We start from the raw sequence: 12,286 nt of genomic DNA, 5'->3' as shown, positions 1-12,286 counted from the left end.
TGGTTGCTTCTTCCCCCTGGAGTGGCAGGTGCTTTTTTATCCAGGATGATTACAGTGATGACATCCATTCTTTTTGGGGGGCATTGAGAGGGTGGGCTTCCAATTTATTTACAAAGGTATTACAAAGTGTTAATATACAAAATTCTCAGGAAATAGTACAAGTTGTAAGGACTGTAAAATAATTCATAGTTTTGTTTCTTCCTCTAATAGTTATAACTTAATTACTTCAGGAGGCTACAACAGTGTATAATTTGTGGTAACATGATCTTCTAGTGACTATTTATCAAATCCACCTGTTTCCAGATGGAAGGACACATTGCTTGGGGAAATGGCCTAGGTGTTTTTTTGCCATGTGGGCTCTCAAGTTTCCCTGCATGGAGGGTAACACAACTTCTTTATATTATGCTGGGTAAATTTCAGGCTGCTAAATCCTTGGGTGAAGCTTCAAGTTTTACCTTATGCAACTGAAGTCTATTGCAGAATGAGACCTATTTACACTGTTTACACTGTAATTCATGCTGCATAAAGTTTTGTGGTGAATGTGAATGAGGATTTTAGGTTTGCTTCATGTATGTTTACATTTATGTGACTTATACAACTTGGCATAGTAGTCTGTTTTAATTTATTAGGTATATCACTATTTATTAGATTTAAAATAAGAGTCTAGCACTGGATACAAACTCAGTTTATTTTGCTATTCTAGAACCATGGAGGAATGAAGACTGTCACTGAAATGAATGTTCTAAATCTTTTAATTTTTGTTTAAGAATTTCTAGTGAATATGTGTTCAATCTGTTATGTTAAATAGATAATAAACATAAGACTTTACTGATACATCACTGAACATTAGCTGCAATACTGTAACTTATTTCTGTTCTATAATTTCGGTAGGGGCTAATGACCCACCCCCACTACATTAAAGACTTCAGACTACATTGTGGTCCTGCCTTCTCTTCATCTCCAGGCCATAGTGTCATTTGTCTAGTTTTCATGAGTTGAAACATTCACTCACCAAATCTATATCTGACTCCTTCCTCTGTGTAGATGAAAGGCATTTTATTTTAGCCCGGTAGTCTAATATTTGCAACTTATGTTTTGGGTTCTGCCGTGATTGTTTCATGCTTAGTTGTGCAGGGAGGGGAGGGAAGAGATCTTCTCGTGTTTTAAATGAAAAATTGTGGTGAGTGCAGAATAGAGAAGAAACGTCAGTACTTCAAAATATCATTCAGCCATTTATTCCAGGTCACCTGAAAGATTTCAGGTGAACTTTCATGAGAAAAGAAAACAAAACAAAACAAAAAACAGTGGAATCTTTAAGCATAGGAACTAATTAAATTCAGGGTATTTTTACATCCAGTATAAGCTGAGGAAATGTTAAAATTTGGGAAAAGTCTTGGGTAATCTAGGAATCTTATGGGAGTAAATTTATAAAATAGGTAAATAATGGTCTTGAGATGAGGAGTGGGTCTGTGCGAGTAGGATGGCTGGACAGCCTGGGAGTAGAGGGGGAACAGCACCACTAGTGCAGCGTTTTATTTTAGGGAGAATGCCAGGTTAGGTGGTGGTATGCTGCTGCAGTAGTATTCCAGTTCCTGACTCATGGACTGCACCTATGGCAACCATGAAAATGTGCTGCTCAGATTTCCCACCACAGGGGCATAGTTGACTGATAGCCCAGCTGTGCTGTATTGTGAATTCTGCTACATTTGTATGAAGCCATTCTTCCTAACAAGTTGCTCCCAAGCCAGTGATTAAGCATGGTAAGGATTTTAAGGCAGGTATGTTTCTGCAAGACAGGCCTCAAAGGTTCTCCATTTGTCTTCCTGAAAATTTCTTAGATCTGCACCAGAGATAGCCTGAGACTTTTCTTACCCAACCCTCTTTCCTTCTCTTCCCTACTAAGCGTCTAGTTCTTCATCATGGTGTGATGACTCTCCCAGGCTCCCGTGGCTCCCTCTCAGTTTTCCTCACAGACATTTTCCCTGTAAATATGTTGCGCATCTAATTCTTTCTTGGTTTTGGCTTCTGGAGGACCCAAACTAACACAGGCAATGTCAGGAATGGTCTGAGATAATGGGCAGTGAGATGGGACACTGACTTGGCACATTCACCATCCAGCTGTCAGACGCCTTCCTGTGTGGTATGGATAGTACCTGGCACATAGCGGTAGTCCTGTTTTTAAAGGTTTCATCTGACATGATTTGGAAAAACTTCCTAGTTGAGGGCAGTGCTTTTGCAGGTGTGATTATGCAGGCATTTGAAAAATACGGGCGAATAATGCCTTCAAAGATAGTTCACTCACTAGCTACTGCTAAGTTGTATTAACACGCTGCTGAGTGGATGGTAGAAAATATATATCCATTAGCAAGCAGTTACAGCATAAATGGGAGGACCACTCTGCTAGTGAAGCTGCAGTGGGAGATCAGACCTAAGGAGTGGCAAATAGAACATCTTATAGAGCTGCAGAGCTCCAGAGATGTATAAAAGGTCAGTCAAGGCACATCTGCTATGCCAAAATCAGGGCCCAGATTAGGGAAATCTGAGACTGGAATGTGTAGTAAGTAACTTCTGCATGGATTCCCATGAGCTCTTCAAGTTCACAGAGTTGGCCCACTCTTCTCCTGTGTTGGAAGGTACTGTGGAAGCCCTCCCACCTTCAAGGCAACCGTTTCTCTCCTCAGTAGCTTTCCTCACCCCCTTTCCTGGCCAATAGGCATTCAACTAAGATTAAATCCCAGTGTAACCCAACTGGAAAAGTGCCTGGGTCAGATAAGGAAGGAGAGAGAGAATACACAGAAAGAGCTCTAAGAATTAGCATATATTGGCATAAGCAAGGGGGTTGGCCAGTCTGATCAGATATTGGATTTTGAGGTGAGGTGCTTGATCAAAGGGGATAAAATATAAGACTGTAGATCATCAATGATTTCTAGACTTGGGGGCACTTTTTTGGGAAACTTGTGAAAATAGAACACTCAGGATTATTGGACATAGATTCTAAGTTCACATTGATACCTAGAGCACCAAAATATCTAATGGCACCCCTGTTAGAGTGGAAGCTTCTAGGGACCAGGTAATAGATGGAATCCTGGTTAGAGTCTGGCTTACAATGGGCCCACCGGGTTCAGAAACCTACCCAATAGCCATCTCCCCAGGCCCTGGGTATATAATTGGAATTGATATACCTGGCAGTTGGAGTAACTCCTACACAGGATGCTTGTCTGGTGGAGTAAGAGTTATAACAGTGAGGAAGGACAAGTAGAAATGCCTAAAACTGCCTCCTTTCTCCCAGCGAAGATAATAATAATAATAATAATAATAATAAAACAAGATCACATTCTGTGGAATGGGAGGAGGGTGATAGATTATTGCTACCATTAAAGACCCAAAGGACTGTAGACTACTGCAGAGTTAATTGAATAGTAGCCCTGAACACAGCTGCTTTGCTAGACAGATGCCATTGTTAGAGCAGTAGCATGGTATATAGCAATTGATACGGCAAATGCATGCTTTTCCATTTCAATCAGAAAAGGTCAAACAGTTGTATTCACATGGGGCAGACAATATTTACTTAAGGTTTTGCCTCAGGGCTATGTTAACTCTCCTACCTTTTTTTTTTTTTTTTTTTTTGAGACGGAGTCTCGCTCTGTTGCTGAGGCTGGAGTGCAGTGATGCGATCTTGGCTCACTGGAACCTCTGCTCCCTGGGCTCAAGCAATTCTGCTGCCTTAGCCTCCTGAGTAGCTGGTACTACAGACATGTGCCACCATACTCGGCTAATTTTTTTGTATTTTTAGTAGAGACGGAGTTTCACCGTGTTAGCCAGGCTGGTCTCGAACTCTTGACCTCAGGTGATCCTCCTGTCTCAGCCTCCCATAGTGCTGGGATTACAGGCGTGAGCCATCGCACCCAGCCCTCTTCTACCTTTCATAAGAATGTAGTCCAAAGAGATCTGTACTGTTTTTTCATCCCACAGAATTTCATACTGATCATTACATTAGTAACTTTATGCTGATCAGCAGAACAAGCAACAGGTGGCTCATACACTGGAGGCCTTGGTAAAAGACGTGTGTGCTCCCAAGGGTGGAAGATAAATGCTACAAAGATTCAGGGACCTGCCTGGATTTTCGGTGAAGATTTTAGGAGTCCAATGTAGACAGCTTGAGTGATATTTTTAGGGGTCCAATGGCCATGGGTATGCTAGGATATACCCTCCAGAGTAAAAATCATTGCTCACATCTTGAATCCCTCACCACAAAAACTGAAGCACATGCATGGTAGGCCTCTTTGTATTTCTGGAAGTAATATATTGTTCATCTAGGAATATTGATGTGGCGCATATATTACACCTAATATATGACACAGAAGGTGGTTAACTTTGTGTGAGTGTGACACAGTGCAGGAAAGGGCTCTGCAGTAGGTTCAGGCTGTGTTGTAAGCAGTCCTGCTGCTGGAGTCATATGATCTGGAAGACCTTATGATGTTAGAGATGTCAGTAGTGATAAAAGATGTAGTATGTTGCTTATGGAAAGCCTAACATGGGCCCTGTAATGGGATTATGGATCAGGGTCATGCAGTCCATGGCATAGAATTAAATGCCTTTTGAAAAACAGCTTCTGGGCCAGGTGCAGTGGCTCAAGCCTGTAATCCCAGCATTTTGCGAGGCCAAGGTGGGCGGATCACGACGTCAGGAGATGGAGACCATCCTGGCTAACACAGTGAAACCCCATCTCTACTAAAAATACAAAAAATTAGCCGGGCGTAAGTCCCAGCTACTCAGGAGGCTGAGGCAGTAGAATGGCGTGAACCTGGAGGTGGAGCTGGCAGTGAGCCGAGATCGTGCCACTGCACTCCAGCCTGGGTGACTCCGTCTCAAAAAAAAAGAAAACAAGAAAAAGAAAAACAGCTTCTGACATGATTCTGGATTCTGGTAGAGACAGATTGCTTGGCCTTGAGGCACCAAATGACTATGGATCTGAGACTTCACTTTATAAATAGGATTCTATCAGACTTATCAAGTAAAAAAATTGAAGTACTAGCAGTAGACAATCATAAAATGGAAATAGTGCATCTGGGATTGAAGACTGAGCAGGACCAGAGAGCACAAGCAAGTTACTTGAGCAGGTAGTCTAATCCCCATATCATCCACTTCGGTTGCACTAGCTAGAAATGCCCGCTAGAAAGCCTCCAGTGTCCTGGAGGTTGCAGTGAACCGAGATTGCACCACTGTACTCCAGCCTGGGTGGCAGAGCAAGACTTGAATGTCTTAAAAAAAAAAAAAAAAAAAAAGAAATCCTCCAGTGTCCTGGAGAGACACTGGACAATTAAGAAGACAGAATGATGGCCAGATGATGTTGCCATCCTTCATTTACCCAGGAACTCTCATTTTTCTGTTTTCAGTTTCTTTCATTTCTACTTACAATTTCCCTTCTTGTGTTTGCTTTGGTTTTATTTTGTTCTTCTTTTTTATATTCTTGAAAAGAAATGCCTAGATTATTAATTTGAGACTTTTCATCTTTTCTACTATATGCATTTGGTGTGACAAGTTTTTCTATCAGCACTGCTTTAGCTGTATCCCACAGATTTTGATACATTGTGTTTTCTTTTTTTTCCTTCCTGATGGAATAGCTCAGATTCTAAGTGTTTCCATTTTGGTTTACTTAAATGTCTTTTTTGATTTTCCTTGAAATTTCCTCTTTGACTTGTAGGTTATCTAGAAATACATTGTTTACTTTCTAATGATTGAGATTTTCCTGTTATTCTTTATTGATATCTAGCATGATTCCATTGTGCTCAGAGAACACACACTGTATGAATTTGGTTCCTTTACATTTGTTGAGGTTTGTTTGATGGCCAATGATATGGCCTATCTTGGTATAGGTTTCATGGGCACTTGAAAAGAATATATATTCTACTGTTGGTAAGTGTTCAACATGTTCAGCAAATGTCTATTAGATTCTCTTGGTTGATAACTGAGTTCTTCTGTATTCTTGATGATTACCTGTCTAGTTATTCTAACAGTTGTTAAAAGAGGTGTGTTGATGTCTCCAGTTACATGTTTTTCTCTTCTTTAGGTTCTCACAGTTTTTACATCACATATTTTGCAGCTTTATTATTTGGTGCATACATATTTAGGACTGCTAAATCTTCTTGGTAATTGATCCTTTATATAATGCCCTTTTTTGTCTGGTAATTTTCTTTGTTCTTAAGTCTGTTTTATCTGATAATAACATAAATATTCCTGCTTTCATTTTATTATATCTTTTTCCATTCTTTTACTTTCAACCTGCCTATATCATTATATTTGAAATGAGTTTTTTATAGATAACGTATAGCTGGGTCATGTTTGAATCTACTCTGCCAATGTCAGTCTTTTATTGGTATGCATATATTTAGATCATTTACATTTAATGTAGTTAATGTTAGTACTGAAGTTTTCCATTTTATTTTAGTTTTTTTCTGTTTGTTATTTTTTGTCTGTGTTTTTCTGTTTTCTTTTTCCTGCCTTCTGGCTTCTCATGTGGTGTCCACTGACACTGGGTCAGTGGGGAGAGTAGGAGAATGAAGAGGAAAAAGAAGACTCATTACTGGTTAGTGGGGTAAACTTCTGGGCCCTCTAATTTCCCTTTTCTGGCTTCACCCCACTGGGGGTGTTGGGGCACATCGGCACAGCTTCATGAGTGTGAAAGCCTGGGCTTCCTACTAAGCCCTTACTGCTGTTAAGGTGGTTGGGGCCCCAGTTTTTTCTGTGGTATTTGACTAGTTGAGTGGTTATCATCGTAAAGTTTTCTGTCTTGCTCAGCTGTTCCTTTCCTGGTCCTTCACATAGAGAGAGCTGGTTTTTGTTGGGCCTTTTTAAATTGTCTATGCCTTTTGGCATTTCCAGGTTCCTGGCTTCTTAAACTTCGAGTCTGGAATATATGAAAGAAAAAGAAAGCCTAAGAACTCACTCCTGTGTTGTTCCCTGGGCTTTGAGGTTCTTAACTGGTCTGTTCTCTATAGCTTTCAGAGTGTTCTTATGTTTGTTTTATATATAATGTTCCAAGTTTTTAGTTTCTAATACTTGGAGACAGGAATAGGGAAAAGTATGTCTACTGGATTTCCCTGGAAGCATAAGTCTCAGCTGATATTTTATAAAGGAAATGTGCAAATGCAATTCAGTAAAGAAAGGGTAGTCTTTTCAATACATGGTGTTGGAACAATTGGACATCCATGTGCGAAAAAGTAAACGTTTCCTAAACCTCACCTTTTTTTTTTTTTTGAGACAGGGTCTCACTCTGGCCTAGCCTGGAGTGCAGTGGTGTGATGATGGCTCACCGCAGCCTTGACCTCCCAGGCTCAAGCGATCCTTCTACTTTAGCTTGCCGAGTAACTGGGACTGCAGGCATGTGCCACAATGACCAGCCAATTTTTGTATTTTTTTTTTTTTTTTTTTTTGTAGAGAGAAGGTTTCACCATACTGCCCAGGCTGGTCTTGAACTCCTGGGTTCAAGCAATTGCCTGGCTTGGCCTCCTAAAGGGCTGGGATTACAGGTGTTAGCCACTATGCCCAGCTTTCACATCTTATATAAAAGAAATATTCAAAATGGATCATAGATCTAAGGAGGAACAAATGCAAATTCCCTAATTTGCGTTGTTAGGGGAATGCAAATTAAAACCATGATGAAATAACACTACACACTTATTAGAATGGATGAAATAAAAAAATACTGACTATAACAAAAGTTGGTGAGGATACAGAGCAGCTGGAGCTGTCATACATTGCTGGTGGGAATGTAAAATGCTGCAACCACTTTGAGAAATAGTTTGGCAACTTTTGAAAAAATGCAACATTTAACTACTGTACAACCCGACGATTGGGCATTTATCCCAGAGAAATGAATTTATGTTCACACAGAAATCTGTACACGAATATTTATAGTGGTGTTATTTGTAGTAGACAAAAATGGAAAACAACCCAGATGTCCTTTAATGGATGACTGATGAAACAAACTCTGGTATCTCCATAGCATGGAATACTACTCATCAATACAAAGAAACAAACCGTTGATACATCCAACACACTTTAATCTCCAGATAATTATGCAGAGTGAGAAGGCCAATCCAAAAAGGTTATATACTATATGATTCCATTTATGTAACATTCTTGAAATGGCAAAATTATAGAAATGTAGAACAGATGAGTGGTTGCCAGGGGTTAAGGAGAGGGTTGGGGATGGAGAGAAGTGCATGTGGCTATGTAAGTGCAACATGAGAGATCCCTGGTCTATGTCTTGCACATATCAATCACAATATCCTGGATGTGATTTTTCACTGTAGTTTTGTAAGTGACATCTTGCAAAATCACATCTGGGATATTCACTGGGAGAAACTGAGTAAAGAGTACACACGATCTCTCTATTATTCCTTACAATTGCTTGTGAATCTACAGTTATCTAAAAAAAATTAACTGTATCCTAATTCTTAGGCTAAGTTATTACTTATTATAATAATATATAATAAACAAAGATTCCTTTAAAATATCAATTGATCATATGTCTGTGGGTTTATTTCTGGATGCTCTAATACTGTTCCTTTGATCTAGGTATCTGTTCTTTCTCCAATACCACACTGTCTTGAGGCAATAGTAATTTTGGGGTGGTTTGGCCTATGACTGGCTATAGTAATTTTAGAAGTTAAGTATCATGTCTTACAGCGTAAGGTGTTTCCCCAAAATTGTTTTGGCTATTCTAGTTTTTTTGCCTTTCTATATAAATTTCAGAATTAGCTTGTTGATTTCTGCAAGAAACGCTCGGGATTTTTATTTAATTGCATTAAACCTATAGATCAGTTTGGGAAAAATTGTCATTGTAACAATGTTGAATCTTTTGATTCCTGAACATGGGATATGTCTTCATTTATTTAGGTCTCTTTACATTTTGTTAGGTTTTGAATGTGTTGTGTTGTCACTCTACAGATCTTGCACATAGTTTGTAAGATGTATACCAAATATTTTGTGATTTTTGGTTCTATTCTGAATGGCACTTTTAACTTGAATTTTCCATTGTTAATTGCTGGTATACAGAATTTTTTGGGATTTCTACAATCATTTCGTCTATAAATGAGACGTTTATTTCTTCCTTCCAACCTGTAAATACCTTTTACATATTTTCTTTGCTTTACTGCACTGGCTAAGATTTCCAGAATGTCAGGTGTCATGTTGGTCTTTCTCTGACTTTAATGTGTTCTTACTGGACCCCATTATTCTTGGAATCTGATGAAGTTTAGTGAATTTTTTTTTTAACAACTGGGAATAGCCTAGTTTGATTATGGGTGACTTCATTAGTCTCAGTATTTACTATATGCCATATTCTGAACATTTCCTCCCTCTCTCCCTCCTTCCCTCCATCTCTCTTTCCTCTCCTGTCCTCTTTCTTTCATTTCTCTTTCTCTTTTTTCTTTTTTCATTTTTCTTTCTTTTCTGTCTTTTTTTTTTTTTTAATTTTCTCATCTTTCTTTTCTTGCTTTCTTTCAAGACGGGGTCTTGCTGTGTTGCCTAGGCTGGACGTGAATGAGATATTTCCTTTCTGAACCACTTGTCTCCGTCCCCAACCTTCTCCTTAACCCCTGGCAACCACTCATCTGTTCCATAGTTATATAATTTTGCCATTTCAAGAATGCTATATCAATGGAATCAAGCACTATATAACCTTTTTGGATTGGCTTTCTCACTCTGCGTAATTCTCTGGAGATCCAGGCGTGTTGGATGTATCAACGGTTGGTTTCTTTGTATTGATGGGTAGTATTCCATGCTATGGAGATACCACAGTTTGTTTCATCAGTCACCCATTAAAGGACATCTGGGTTGTTTTCCATTGTTGTCTACTACAAATAATGCTGCTATAAATATTCATGTACAGATTTTTGTGTGAACATTTTTCTTTTCTTTTAAACAATTTCTATGAAATTGAATCTTCCAGAGATCAAGAGGCAGAGACCAACTTAAAACTGAAATTACCTCAACTCAACAAAAGACAATGCCAAGTAGTTACAAACATGTACTACCCACTCCTGCCTGAAGGTGGGAGTCTTCAGTTCTGGTCTAGGGGCACAGCTTGTGGAGGAGGGGTGACATCCATGCACAAGGCTCCTACTTATGTGAGTCAGGTTCAAGTGAGACACTTATCCATTCATTCCTTCATTCCTTCATTCATGTAATATTTATTGAGTCTATATCCTGTACCAAATTCTTTTCTAGGTACCAGGGGAGCAAAAGTGAGCAAAACATAAAAAAATCAATCTTTAAGGAAAGACAAGTGATAAACAAAATAACTAAAGTATACAGTATGTTTAAAAAAATAAGCGCTATGGAGAACTAAAGCAATACATGAGAGAAGGAGATGAGGGTGTCAGGGGAGTCAATGTTAAGTAGAATGGCAAAGGAAGGCCTCACATAGAAAGTGATGTTTACATAAAAACCAGAAGTAAGCAAACCAGACACGCAGATAGCTGGGGTCAAGGGCAGGGTCCTGGGGCTGAAGAACAGGAAAAAGAAGGAGGAGAAGGAAGGAAGAAGGAAGGAGGAAGGAAGGAATAAGGAAGGAAGGAAGAAGGAAGGAGAAGGAAGGAGGAGGAGGTGGAAGAAGAAGAAGAAAAAGAAAGAAAGAAAAGAAAAGCAGCAGCAGCAGTCCAGTAGAAGGAGAGGGAAGACAGGAGCGTGAGTGACAGAAATTGGGTTATGTTGGGCTAGTTAGAGGACTTTCCCTTTCTTTAGTTAGATGTAAAAATGGAGAGTTTTAAGCAGTGAATTTACATGAACCAACTAACATGTAACTATTTTGGCGACTGTTAGGCAAGGGCCATCTTACCTTGTATGAGTCAGTGAGGGATTATTGTTTTCCCCTTATTCTTTAATGTAAATATAAAAAAGCATACCTTCTCTACAAAGAGAAACTTTTCATGAGGAATTTGCAAATGCTACATGTTGTCTTTCTTTGGTGGAGATGTATGGTCCATCTTTTGGGAGGCGACACTCATGTTCCTGTTGCACCTGGTTTCAGAGCAATAGATATTTGCATTCTGCAAATCCTCTCTGGTTTATCAGAGACTTTCAGGCCCATAAAAGGAATTTTCCGTGGGCTCTTTCATTACACCCAATAAACTTATACTCAAATATTTGGTTTTATCATGTTGGCTTCCTAGTATGCGATAAACGCATTGTTTTTTAAAAAATTATATTTTCTAGACCTCAGTGGATTTTTTTCTGGCAGAAAATTATTCATGGTTTTCCCATGTTTAAAAATAAGTAGTAGCTGGCATGGTGGCTCATGCCTGTAATCCCAGCGCTTTGGGAGGCCGAAGCGGGTGGATCACTTGAGGTCAGGAGCTTGAGACCCACCTGGGCAACATGGTGAAACCCCGTCTCTACTAAAAATACAAAAATTAGCCAGGTGTGGCAGCACATGCCTGTAGTCCCAGCTACTTGGAAGGCTGAAGTGGAAGAATTGCTTGAACCCTGGAGGCAGAGGTTGCAGTGAGCCAAGGTCACACCACTGTATTCCAGCCTGGGTGACAGAGTGAGACTCTGTCTCAAAAAAAAAAAAAAAAAAAAAAAAGCGTGTATTTGGGGACATGAACAAAAAGTATTTAAAAAATAGTGGAAATCACCTATAACATCATCCAGAAAAAAATCCGATAAATGTTTTTTGTATTTTTTTAATCTTTATTTTTTCTCAAGGTTGAGATTATATAATGTCTATACAACTTTGATTCCTCTTTTTACTCGAAATTATGTCATAATCATTTCCCATGTTATTCCGTATACTATGTCATCATTTTTAATGACTGCATAATATTTCATCATATGCAATGAACCAAGATTTACCCATCTACCCCTGCTTACTGATATTTAGATTGTAAAAACTCAGTCCTCATTCTCATTAAGTCACAATTACACAACTAACTATGTAGTTTTATGTATTATGGTATTTCAACAATGAACAGGGTGCTAAGGAATTGGATTGAGTCCAGGGCCTCAGGGGGCTTCTCTGAGGAAGTAATATTTAAATGGCTCTCAAGAATCACAAGGAATTAATTAAAGGAGTGGGAAAAGTGCTCCCTGAAGAGGAACCATGAAAGGAAGCATCAGGGGAGAGTCTCTGGGCTGGGAGGGAGTGGGTGTTTGGGAGGCCAGGGAAGCTCATGGGGAAGAGAGGAGCAGGAAGAGAACAAGTCATAAAGCACCTTGCGGGCTGAGTTTAGGTTTGAGACTGTGATCTTACAGACTGTGTGGGCTGTAGGATTGGTGGGGA

Source organism: Macaca thibetana, chromosome 6 (assembly GCF_024542745.1).
Source record: "Macaca thibetana thibetana isolate TM-01 chromosome 6, ASM2454274v1, whole genome shotgun sequence".
Lineage (NCBI taxonomy): Eukaryota > Metazoa > Chordata > Mammalia > Primates > Cercopithecidae > Macaca > Macaca thibetana.
This window is presented reverse-complemented; position numbering follows the sequence as displayed.